Consider the following 12,211-nt stretch of genomic DNA (forward strand, 5'->3'; position numbering starts at 1 on the left):
CAAAACCACTTGTTTTGACAGCCTGGAAACAAAGGCGTCAACTATAGGTGGGGACTCCCATTTTTTTCTATCGTCCTCCGGGAAGGGAAGAGCAACCAGAACCCTTTTAGAGATCTGGAATTTTTTCTCTGGGTTTTCCCAGGCCTTTTCAAAAATGGCATTTAATTACTTAGAAGCAGGGAAGTTGAGAGAGGCTTTCTTACTGTCCGTGAAAAAAACCTCCTCAACCTGCTCAGGAGGTGTGTCAGAAATATTTAACACATCCCGCACGGCCTCAATCATCAACTGCACCCCCTTAGCAAGTGCTGCCGTCCCCCTTGACACATCCCCATCACTGTCTGCTGTGTCAGAATTGGTATCCGTGTCATCCTGCGTAATTTGGGTAAGAGCACGTTTGTGAGAATGTACCGCAGGGGGCCCCGGGGGAGCAGTATCGGACCATACTGCCATAGAGGACTAAAATACCAGAGTTGCATGCTCAGTCCTTGCAACCCTTTCAGAAATCTGAGTAATAGCCCCTCTAAGAGAGTCTAACCACTTCGGTTCCCTAGCCGGGATATGCGCTACAACAGTGCAATCCTGATTACATGGGATGGGATCTTCCTGAGAAGATATATCCACTGCAGCATATGAGACAGAGTCTCTAGACATGGTTGCTTGCACACCCCACATACAAACAGGGTACAGGGCAGACAGTCTCCCCCCCCCCCCCCCCCCCCCCCCAAGAATGGCAGAGCGACCCAGAGATTGGAGCCAACCTACACACAGCACTATACAGGTATAGGGAGACCCTTAACCAGCGCTGACTGTGTCCCTTAATAGGTGACACAGTCTACACACAGCCTCCCCTCCCTTCTACAACCCCCTGGTACCGTACAGATAGCTGGAGTTGCTCTGGAGGGACTGCTCTTCAAAGGCAGCATGTCTGCAGGCAGGAAAATGGCGCTGCTGGGTCCGCTCTGAGGAGAAGCTCTGCCCCCCTAATGGCGATATCTTCACGCTCTTCCAAGATTATACTGGCCTGAGGATTTTGTGCTGGCTGAGATCCGAGGACCCCGACAGGCTTTCTGGTCAGTGTAGGGTTAAGGCGCCGGCTCAGGGCGCCCCTCACAGCGCAGCACCATGTACCGCTGAGCCCCGTAGCGCAGTCAGAACTGCGCTCCCTACCCTGTAGCCGCTTGCCAGGGAGCCGATGACTCACTCGCCACACTTCAGCTCTGCAAGGGATGGCGGCATGCTGCTGGGGCGAGCGTTCCCCAGCGGCAGTGAGCGATCTATCCCCTCTGGAGCTCAGTGTCCAGTCAGCAGAGACAGTGGCTCGGACGCCACAGGGCGGACACTGCTCCCCCCCTCAGTCCCTTGATGCAGGGAGGATGTTGCCAGCAGCCTCCCTGTAAAATAACAAACTCTAAAAAAAACTTTTACTAAAGAAGCTCTGTAGAGCTCCCCTAGCTGTGACTGGCTCCTCCGGGCACATTTTCTAAACTGAGCCTGGTAGGAGGGGCATAGAGGGAGGAGCCAGCCCACACTGTTAAATTATAAAAAAGTGCCAATGGCTCCTGGTGGACCCGTCTATACCCCATGGTACTAATATGGACCCCAGCATCCTCTAGGACGTAAGAGAAAATAGGGAGAGAGACAGACAAGATGTGGAGAGAGAGAGGAAAGAAAGAAGAGACACACAGGATAGGGAGAAAGAGAGAGAAAGGCAAGATAGGGAGAGAGAAAAAGTGAAGAGAGTTAGAGACAAGATAGGCAAAGGGAGAGAGAGAGAGAGAGAGAGAGAGAAGCCAGGACTAGCGATACAGACAGACTAGATAGGGAGAGAGAGAGAAGATATGGAGAAAGAGACAGACAAGATAAGGAGAGATAGACAAAATATGGAGAGAGTAAGAGACAGAAAGAGAAAGAAGAGAGAGGGTGAGTAAGAAAGAGGGAGAAGAGAGAAGATAGGAAGAGAGAAAGAAGAGGGTGGGTGGGTGAGAGAGAGAGAGAGAGAGAGAGAGAGAGAGAGTGTAGAGGGTGAGAGTGAGAAAGACAGAGAAAAGGCTGAAAGTGAGAGACAAGATGAGAGAGAGAGAGAGAGAGAGAGAGAGAGAAAGAGAGAGAGAAACTAGATAGGAAGAGAGAGAGATACAAGATAGGGAGGGAGAGACAGACAAACAAACAAGATAGGGAGAGAGAGATAAGATAGGGAGGAATGGGAGAGAGACAGAGAAGACAGGGAGATAGAGAGAGAAGAGAGAGACACAGACAAGATAGGGAGAGGAAGAGAGACCATAGGGAAGACAGAGAGAAGAGGAGAGAGTGACATGCAAGATAGGGAGAGAGAGAAAAGCTAGAGATACAAGATAGGAAGAGAGAGTCAGACAAGAGAGAGAGGGGGAGGGAGAGAGATAGAGTGTGAGAGATAGACACAAACAATTTAGGAAGAGACAGAGACTAGATAGGGAGAGAGAGAAGAGAAAGAGACAAGAGAGGGAAATACAAGATAGGGATAGAGAGAGACACAAGATAGGGAGAGAAGGAGAGAGAAGGGAATAGAGAGGGGGAGTGAGAGACAAGATAGGGAGAGAGAAAAGAGCAAGAGAGAGACAGTGAGAGAGATAGGGGGAGATAGAGAGAGACAAGATAGAGAGATTGGAGAGAGCAAGAGACGAGATAGGGGGAGAGAGAGAGAGACAAGATAGGGAGAGAGAAGAGAGACACAGACAAGATAGAGAAGAGAGAGAGAGAGACAGATAAGATACAGAGAGAGAGAGAGAGAGAGAAAGACAGACATACAAGATATGTAGAGAGAGAGAGAGAGAGAGAGAGACAGAGAGAGAATAGAGATACAAGAAATGGAGACAGACAAGAGAGAGAGAGAGAGAGAGAGAGAGAGAGAGAGAGAGAGGGAGAGGGAGAGAAGATAGGGAGAGAAAAGAGAGACGAGAAGGAGAGAAAGAAACAAGATAAGGAGATAGAGAGACAAGATAGGGAGATAGAGAGACAGGCAAGATAGAGAGAGAGTGATAGACAAGATCGGGAGAGAGAGAGACAAGATAGGAAGAGACGAGAAAGGGAGAGAGACAAAATAGGGAGAGACAGATAAGATAGTGAGAGAGTAAGAGAGTCACAGAGAGAGAAAGAAGACAGAGACAGAGAATAGAGTGAGAGAGAGAGACAAAATAGGCGGAGACAGACAATAGAGAGAGAGGAGAGAGATAGACCATATAGTAAGAGAGAGACAGACAGACAAGAAAGTGAGTGTGAAAGTGAGAGACAAGATTGAGAGAGACAAGATAGGAAGAGAAAAAACAAGATAGGGAGATAGAGACAGCAACAGACAAGATAGGGAGAGGGATAGAGACAGAATATATATATATATATATATATATATATATCTCCTATATAATAGCCCAGATCTGTAACTCTGTGCCTGTGCGTATAATGCTGGGCGTAGCTAGGAGCTCTCATTGGGTTAGCAGCAGGTCTATCACACCCGGTCCATAGCTGATTGGGCGAGAAACGTCCTCCCACACAGGTTACATCCAATGGGAGGCTCTGCCCTTTGGCTTCTGTGTGTTCCCTTAGCAGGATTAACAATGGGGCTGATGGAGCTGCAGCTCCAGGCCCACACACCAATATAGGCCCACTGCATCTGCAGCAACATACCCTCCAACAATTTACACATAAAAATTGGTACAAATTCAAAAAGGGGGCGTGGCCACGGGTACAGTGATGTGGCCACACCCCCTTTTCTATACTTTCAATGGAGGTTTGGAGAGCCAAAAATCGGTACAGACCATAAAAAAAAAGGTACTGGACCTGCCAAAAAGCTGCAGCTGGAGGGGATGCCACTGCATCTACAGCAAGTCTCTGCGCTGTAGATAGGGAAAAAATCCTTTTACTGCAGCATCCTATGTCATGCTGCCAGTCCGCCAGCCCCTCCGCCATCAACAATCCCCACTCCCTAGCCGCGGTGCAGGTGGAACAAAAGCTGCTGCAGCCACCGGCATACATGAGTATGAAAGCGGCGCAGTGGAAGGTTTTCACAGCCCTCTCTGCGCAGCATATTCTCTGAGCCCCAGAGCCGCCTCTGCGCGTGATGCCACAGCTGCGCCCAGATCCCCAGAGGCCCTGACTACGCATCACAGCACCTGGGCTGCCGGCCTGGAAGCCCCGAGATGGCTAATGTAAGGATAGAGTGGGTGATATCGTGGAGGGTAATGTCTGGACGCTGAATCAATGTAAAAGGTGACAGTGCTGTGCAGTGCAGTGGGTGTGCAGTGTCACTGACACTGCACAGCACTCTCACCTTTTACATTGATTCAGCGAGTCAGTCAGTTCTGCCAGCCAGTCACTATTGTTAGCGTCGGTGTCCCAATGCACCACATTACAGGGAAGTAGACGCACTAAATAAACGACAGCTCCCAGCTGCCTTTAGCGCTGAAGCATTCTGGAGCTAAGGGCTGCTGGGAGCTGTAGTTTATTGAGTGCATCTTCTTCCCTGTAATGCGCCACGTTGGGACACCGGCGCTAACAATAGCGCATGGCTACTTGGCTGCTCTGCGAGTCTCCGGGAGAGTCACTGCCAAAGGGAGGGAGGCAGCTTAGCTGCTTCCAGGAGTAGCAGAAGCATTACCCGCCCTTCCCCCACTCGCAGTACCTCCAGGCCCCATCCGCGGCACCCCCCCCCCCCTACACCCTCGGTGGCTCCAAACCCCCTCCTCAACCCGCAGCACCCCCGATCTCAGCCCTCCCTCACCCGCAGCGCCACCGCATCCGCCCCTCGCCCACCCGCGGCACCCCCACAACTGACCCTCCCCCACATGTGGTGGCTCTGGACCCCCTCCCCCACCCACAGCATCACCGCACCAACCCCTCCCTCACCCGCAGAACCCCCACTATGGTGGCAAATCCCGGGATCGGCGGGATCCCGGGATTTAGGGCCAAAAATGGCCCGGATTCAATCCCGGGATTGGAAGCTCCAATCCCGGGGATTGAGGGATCAGCGTTGAGCGTCCACAGGATGCTCAGACGCTACCCAGCTTCCTTGTTCCGGGTCCCCAGTGCAGTGTGAAAGGTCACTCTGCGCGGTCAGCCGCTGCTGGGAGACGCCAGCAGCGATCAGAGGACGTTCCCCACCTGCCCGCCCCCGGTATATGGTGAGTTATGTGTGCGGGGCGGGCAGGACGAGGGGGCGGCCACATAGCTAAAAGCCAATCCCGGGATTGGCCATTTTTCAATCCCGATACCCGGGATTGAAAAAATGGCCCTAGATTGGCTTCCCTAACACCCACAAACTGCCCCTCCCCCACCCACGTCTCCCCTAGACTCCCTCCCCCATCCGCGTCTCCCCCACACCCGCCACTCCCCCAACCACAGCACCTACTAGGTGATTCATCAGACGCTGTGCGCTGTTAATGCCATTGCAAGGGGCTACGACCACTTAACCATCACAAGCCCTTTGTCCGTGCAATATTTAACCACTCACACAATTATGATTGGAGGTAATACTCCATATAATAAAAATATTGCACGCCACAAGGGCGTGCAAGGGTTCAGGGGGCGTAGCCCCTTACGACGGTATGAAGACCGCCTGTAGGGCGTAATGAATCAACTAATATATATATATTTATAGAGAGAGAGAGAGAGAGAGAAAAAAGAGATAGACCAGATAGGGAGAGAGTAATAGAGAGACAGACAAGATAGGCGTGAGGAGGGAGATAGAGAGAAAAGAGATACAGACAAAATAGGGAGAGAGTTAGACAGAGAAGAGAGAGAGGGGGAGGGAGGGAGATAAAAGAGAAAGATAGAGACAAGAGAGAGGGGGAGAGTGAGGAGAGAGACAAGATAGGGAGAGAGAGACAAGAGAAAGAGAGACAGAGAAGAAAGAGACAGAGAGACTAGATAGGGAGAGAGAAGAGAGAGGGTGAGAGACAGAAAAGAGAGTAAGAGAGAGATAGGGAGAAAGCAAAAGATAGGGAGAGAAAGAGAGAGAATAGACAAGATGGGAGAGAGAGAGAAAAGCGAGACAGACAACGTAGGGAGAGAGAGAGAGAGAGAGAGGGGGGGGGAGAAAGGCGAGAGAGAGACAGACAAGATAGGGAGAGATAGAGAGGGAGAAAGAGAGAGAAAGGCAAGAGAGGGCAAGAGAGATAGGGAGGGAAAGATAAGGAGAGAGAGATGAGACAGACAAGAAAAAGAGAGAGAGACTAGCTAGGGGGAGAGTGAGAGACAAGATAGGGAGAGAAACAGACAAGATAGGGAGAGAGAAAGATAGAGAGGAAGAGAGAGAGAATAGATAGGGAGAAAGAGATAGGGAGAAAGGTAGAGGGAGAGAGAAAGACATACAAGATAGGGTGAGAGAGACAGACAAAACAGGGGGAGATAGACAAGACAGGGAGAGATAGAGACAAGAGAGGGAGAGAGACAAGAGAGGGAGAGAGAGAACAGAGAGACAGACAAGATAGGGATGGAGAAATAGGGAGAGAAAGAGAGAAAAAGAGAGGGAGAGAGAGACAGATAAGATACGGAGAGAGAGAGAGAGAGAGAGAGGGAGAGAAAGTTAGGGAGAGACAAAAGAGAAAGATAGACAAGATAGGGAGGGAGAGAGAGATAGATAAGCTAGAGAGGGAAAGGGATAGAGAGGGAGAGAGAGAATAGATAGAGTGACAAGAGAGGGAGAGATAGGAAGAGAGAGAGAGAAGAGAAACAGTCAAGATAGGGAGAGAAAATAGAGAGACAAGATAGGGAGAGAGAAACAAAAGAGAAATGGAGAGAGAGAATAGACAGACAGTAGAGGGAGTGAGAGATAGAGATGAAGAGAGAGATAGGAAGAGAGAGAAAAGAGAAAGGGAGAGAGAATAGACAGACAAGAGAGGGGGAGAGAGAGAAGATAGAGAGGGTGAGACAGGCAAGATAGGGAGAGATAGAGAGAAATAAAGATAGAGAGAGACACGAGAGAGAGGAAGAGAGAGAATAGATAGGGAGAGAGAGAGAGAGAGAAAGAAAGAAAGAGGGAGAAACAAGAGAGGGTGAAAGGGATATAGAGGGAGAGAGAGAAAGAGGGGGAGAGAAGAGGAGGGAGAGAAGGGGGAGACAGAGTAGGGCATACAAGATAGGGAGAAAGAGACAGACAAAACAGGGAGAGATAGAGATAGATAGACAGACAAGATAAGGAGAGGAAAGAGAGACAAGAGAGGAAGAGTGAGACAAGAGAGGGAGAGAGAGATAGGAAGAGAAAGAAAAGAGAGAGACAAAAGATAGTCAGACAGACAAGACAGGGAGATAGAAACAAGAGAGAGAGGTTGAGCGAGAAAGGGAGAGAGAGAGAGAGCGAGAGACAGAGAAAGAGAGAGAATAGAGAGAGACAAGAGGGAGAGATAGGAAGAGTTAAAAGAGAGGGAGTGAGATAGGGAGAAAGACAAGAGAGGGAGAGAGATGGGGAGAGAGACAAGAGAGAGATAGGAGATGAGAGACAGATGAGAGAGGTAGGAGAGAAAGAGAGGGAGAGAAGAGAGACAAGAGAGGGAGAGAAGAGAGACAGTCAAGATAGAGAGAATAGATAGGAAGAGAGATGAGAGAGAGAGAGAGAGAGAGAGAGAGAGAGAGAGAGAGAGGAAGAGGGGTAGATAGAGGGATAGGAAAGCGAGAGGGAGAATGTGATGGAGATAAGATAGGGAGAAAGAGACAAGAGAGAGAGAGAAGGGGGAGACTGAGGAAGAGCGATAGGGGGCGAGAGAGAGAAGGGAGAGAGAGATAGATGGGGAGAGCGACACACACAAGATAGGGAGAAAGATGAGAGAGAGAGGAGGAGAGAGAGAAAGACTAAATAGGGAGAGAGAGAGAGGACAGAGAGAAAAGAGAGAAGTAAAATAGACAATATAAGGAAAGAGAGAGTGAGTGAGTGAGACAGACAGAGAGACAAGATAGGGAGAGAGAGAGAGAGAGAGAGAGAGAGACAGTCAAGTTAGAGATAGACAAGATAGGGAGAGTGTAAGAGAGAGAAAAGAGAGAGACAGACAAGATACAGACAGATAGATAGTCAAGATATGGGGAGAGAGGGAGGGAGATACACAGCAGCGAGATCTGCATCCATCTCCTCACATGCTGGGGGCCGCCCAGCACAGGGCAAGGCTGCCAAGCAGGTGTGGGACCGCATCAACATGCGTACGCAATTTAATTGCGGTCGCACCGATTTAAGGTCGACCCCTTGCTGAGCTGGCAGGCAGACCTCCACCATTATTTTCATCAAAGTGGCTGCGTGTGACGTCACGCAGCCGTGCTGAAAATGCTCATGATACGCCCTCATTTTGACTGCCACGCCCCTGCAATGCCGCCCCATGAATGCCAGCCACAAGGAGAATGGTCACTCATGTGCACTGCGGCTGGTGCGCGTGAGTAGACCAGATGGACACGGCCCTTGCGTACTGACAGGCGGCTGCGTCCATCTCTGAATCACCCCCAATGTGCATACACAGACTGTCATCACATATGTGCAATAGTCAGTAACCCATTGCCGGGAGCATTAGGCTGCCAGCAACACAGCAGAGGATGCAGCAGAGGAGGGGGACACCGCTGGTCCTCGACGGACAAGTAAGTGACGGTAAGTACCAGCAACATTTTCGTATGTAGCACACTGACACTAAGCCAAATATGCCCCTGGTATTTATTGTCACTCTTAAATGGATACATAGTTGCAGGACTGCCATCAGAAATTGTGGGGCCTGGAACTGACAAAATAGGCAGCCCCCCCCCCCCCCCCCCAAAAAAAAAATAATAATAAAAATTTTTTTTTATAATAATAATAATAAATAAATAAAATAAAAAAAAATATATATAGAAAAAATCCTATGCACATACAGAGCAACGCCATATTATGCCCCTTGCACCATATTAAGTACCCATAGTAATGACCCTGACACCATATTATGCCCACACAGTAATTATGCCAGTATCTGTTCATTGTCAGGGGATTCTGCCCCCCCCCCCCCTCCCCCCAGCCGCTGCTGACACTGTTGCTGCTGTGGGTGTGCTGTCCAGCCGGGGGCCGCTGTTTACTCCTGCCTGCTTCAAACTATTGAAAACATCCTCCCAAAATGGCCGCTACCTCAGAAGAGACAGTTATTAAAGATACTAGACTACTCTTCTAGTATCTTTAATAACGGTCTCGTCTGAGGGGGCGGCCATTTTTGGGAGGGATATTTTTAATAGAGCTCTGCGGGCAGACAGCGGCATGAGCAGCCCAGGCCCTCCCCTCTCTGTCAGAGAGGCCAGGCATGGGACAGCTGTGCCCCCAGTACCCCCCTGATGGTGGACCTGTATAGTTGTAACGACAGTATCAGATAAAAACAAAGTAATGCACAATATACACCTCTCACACCTTTACAAAGTAATAAAAATGGAACAGTGCACATACTGGGATTTATAATGGGACATATTAGTGCCTTAAAGACCATACTTGCCTACCCTCCCGGAATGGCCGGGAGGCTCCCGAAAATCGGGTGACCCTCCCGGCCCCCCAGAGGAGCAGGCAAGTCTCCCGATTACAGGGGTCCCCCCCTGCCCGGCTGCCCACTTAGCGAGTGAAGTGGGCGGTCCGGGCAGGCGATGACGAAATTCTTGTTGAATCGCGTCATGCAAGCCAGGCCCCCCACTGTATAATGCCGGTAATTGCGGCATTACACAGTGGAGGGCGTGGCTTGCATGACGCAATCCAGCAGCCACGCCCCGTCCCTCCTCTGGCCCGCCCCGTGCCTCCTCTGGCCCGCCCCCGTGCCTCCTCTGGCCCGCCCCCGTGCCGCCTCCGGCCCGCCCCCGTGCCGCCTCCGGCCCGCCCCCCTCCTCACATCAGCTCACTGCCCGCCCCCCTGCTGAGCCGACTGGCTGCTCTCGCCCGGAGAGAGCAGCCCAAAAGTCGGCAACTATGATCCAGACACGCCCTCTTAACATCCCCAAACAGAGGTCCCAGATGCTAAGTAATGGTATTGTCCCAGTCGGTGTGAGATTTTGTTTTTTATCAAATACTGTCCTGTCCTCAAGGGCATAAGTCATATATTACAGTAGTCACGCTCCAAGTCTGCCGCCGCATACCACTAATCTGCCCTTATATATGTTCTGTCACTAACCTTATGCTAGTATCGCCCTCTGCCAGTGAGCTGTTTGTTGCCAGAGGTATATGAGAGAGAGAGAAACAGCACAGTCCTGATATAGGCAGACACCATTATGACATCACAGCATGACCTCACAGACACTACCAGACAGGGCAGGACTGCTTGTTTCTGTCTTTAGGCCTCTGTTGTCTTTTGCATGACTGACCCAAGAGAAATTCGATATCACTCCTTAATTGAAACTGTTACATTCACATAACAATATGATTATTTTTATGGCAGGATTTCCCATGAATCTTTGGCTATGTGAGGCTTTCTCTGGGCCCAATTTTCAATGCGTTTATGTTTTTTTTATGTTACAGTGATCCTCTCAGTTAAGGATTAAACACTGTTTGTGGCACTGAGTTCCCTCAGAGGTATTGGGATACTTTTAATTAACCATCATATTTGTCATAAAACTCAACACCACTTTCTCTCCCTTTACCTTTAGGATCTGCAGAGCAATTATGGAAATTGTTGTCCAATTGTTAAACAGAAGTTTGTTTATAAAAATAAATACAAAATATAAAAAAAAAATTAAGAATTTACTCACCGGTAATTCTATTTCTCGTAGTCCTTAGTGGATGCTGGGGACTCCGTCAGGACCATGGGGAATAGCGGCTCCGCAGGAGACAGGGCACAAAATTTAAAAGTTTGACCACTAGGTGGTGTGTACTGGCTCCTCCCCCCATGACCCTCCTCCAAGCCTCAGTTAGGATACTGTGCCCGGACGAGCGTACACAATAAGGAAGGATTTTGAATCCCGGGTAAGACTCATACCAGACACACCAATCACACCGTACAACTTGTGATCTGAACCCAGTGAACAGTATGATAACGTAGGAGCCTCTGAAAAGATGGCTCACAACAATAAACAACCCGATTTTTTTTTTGTAACAATAACTATGTACAAGTATTGCAGACAATCCGCACTTGGGATGGGCGCCCAGCATCCACTACGGACTACGAGAAACAGAATTACCGGTGAGTAAATTCTTATTTTCTCTGACGTCCTAGTGGATGCTGGGGACTCCGTCAGGACCATGGGGATTATACCAAAGCTCCCAAACGGGCGGGAGAGTGCGGATGACTCTGCAGCACCGAATGAGAGAACTCCAGGTCCTCCTTAGCCAGGGTATCAAATTTGTAGAATTTTACAAACGTGTTCTCCCCTGACCACGTAGCTGCTCGGCAGAGTTGTAATGCTGAGACCCCTCGGGCAGCCGCCCAAGATGAGCCCACCTTCCTTGTGGAGTGGGCATTGACAGATTTAGGCTGTGGCAGGCCTGCCACAGAATGTGCCAGTTGAATTGTGCTACAAATCCAACGAGCAATCGTCTGCTTAGAAGCAGGAGCACCCAGCTTGTTGGGTGCATACAGTATAAACAGCGAGTCAGATTTTCTGACTCCAGCCGTCCTTGAAATATATATTTTCAATGCTCTGACAACGTCCAGCAACTTGGAATCCTCCAAATCGCTAGTAGCCGCAGGCACCACAATAGGCTGGTTCAGGTGAAACGCTGATACCACCTTAGGCAGAAAATGAGGACGCGTCCTCAATTCTGCCCTGTCCGAATGGAAAATCAGATATGGGCTTTTATACGATAAAGCCGCCAATTCCGACACTCTCCTGGCTGAAGCCAGGGCCAGTAGCATGGTTACTTTCCATGTAAGATATTTCAAATCTACCGATTTGAGTGGCTCAAACCAATGGGATTTGAGACAATTCAAAACTACATTGAGATCCCACGGTGCCACTGGGGGCACAACCGGGGGCTGTATATGTAGTACTCCTTTTACAAAAGTCTGGACTTCAGGAACTGAAGCCAATTCTTTCTGGAAGAAAATCGACAGGGCCGAAATTTGAACCTTAATGGACCCTAATTTGAGGCCCATAGATAATCCTGTTTGCAGGAAATGTAGGAATCGACCCAGTTGAAATTCCTCTGTCGGGGCCTTCCTGGCCTCACACCATGCAACATATTTTCTCCAAATGCGGTGATAATGTTGTGCAGTCACCTCCTTCCTGGCTTTGACCAGGGTAGGGATGACCTCTTCCGGAATGCCTTTTTCCC

The sequence above is a fragment of the Pseudophryne corroboree genome, chromosome 9, assembly GCF_028390025.1.
Source record: "Pseudophryne corroboree isolate aPseCor3 chromosome 9, aPseCor3.hap2, whole genome shotgun sequence".
Lineage (NCBI taxonomy): Eukaryota > Metazoa > Chordata > Amphibia > Anura > Myobatrachidae > Pseudophryne > Pseudophryne corroboree.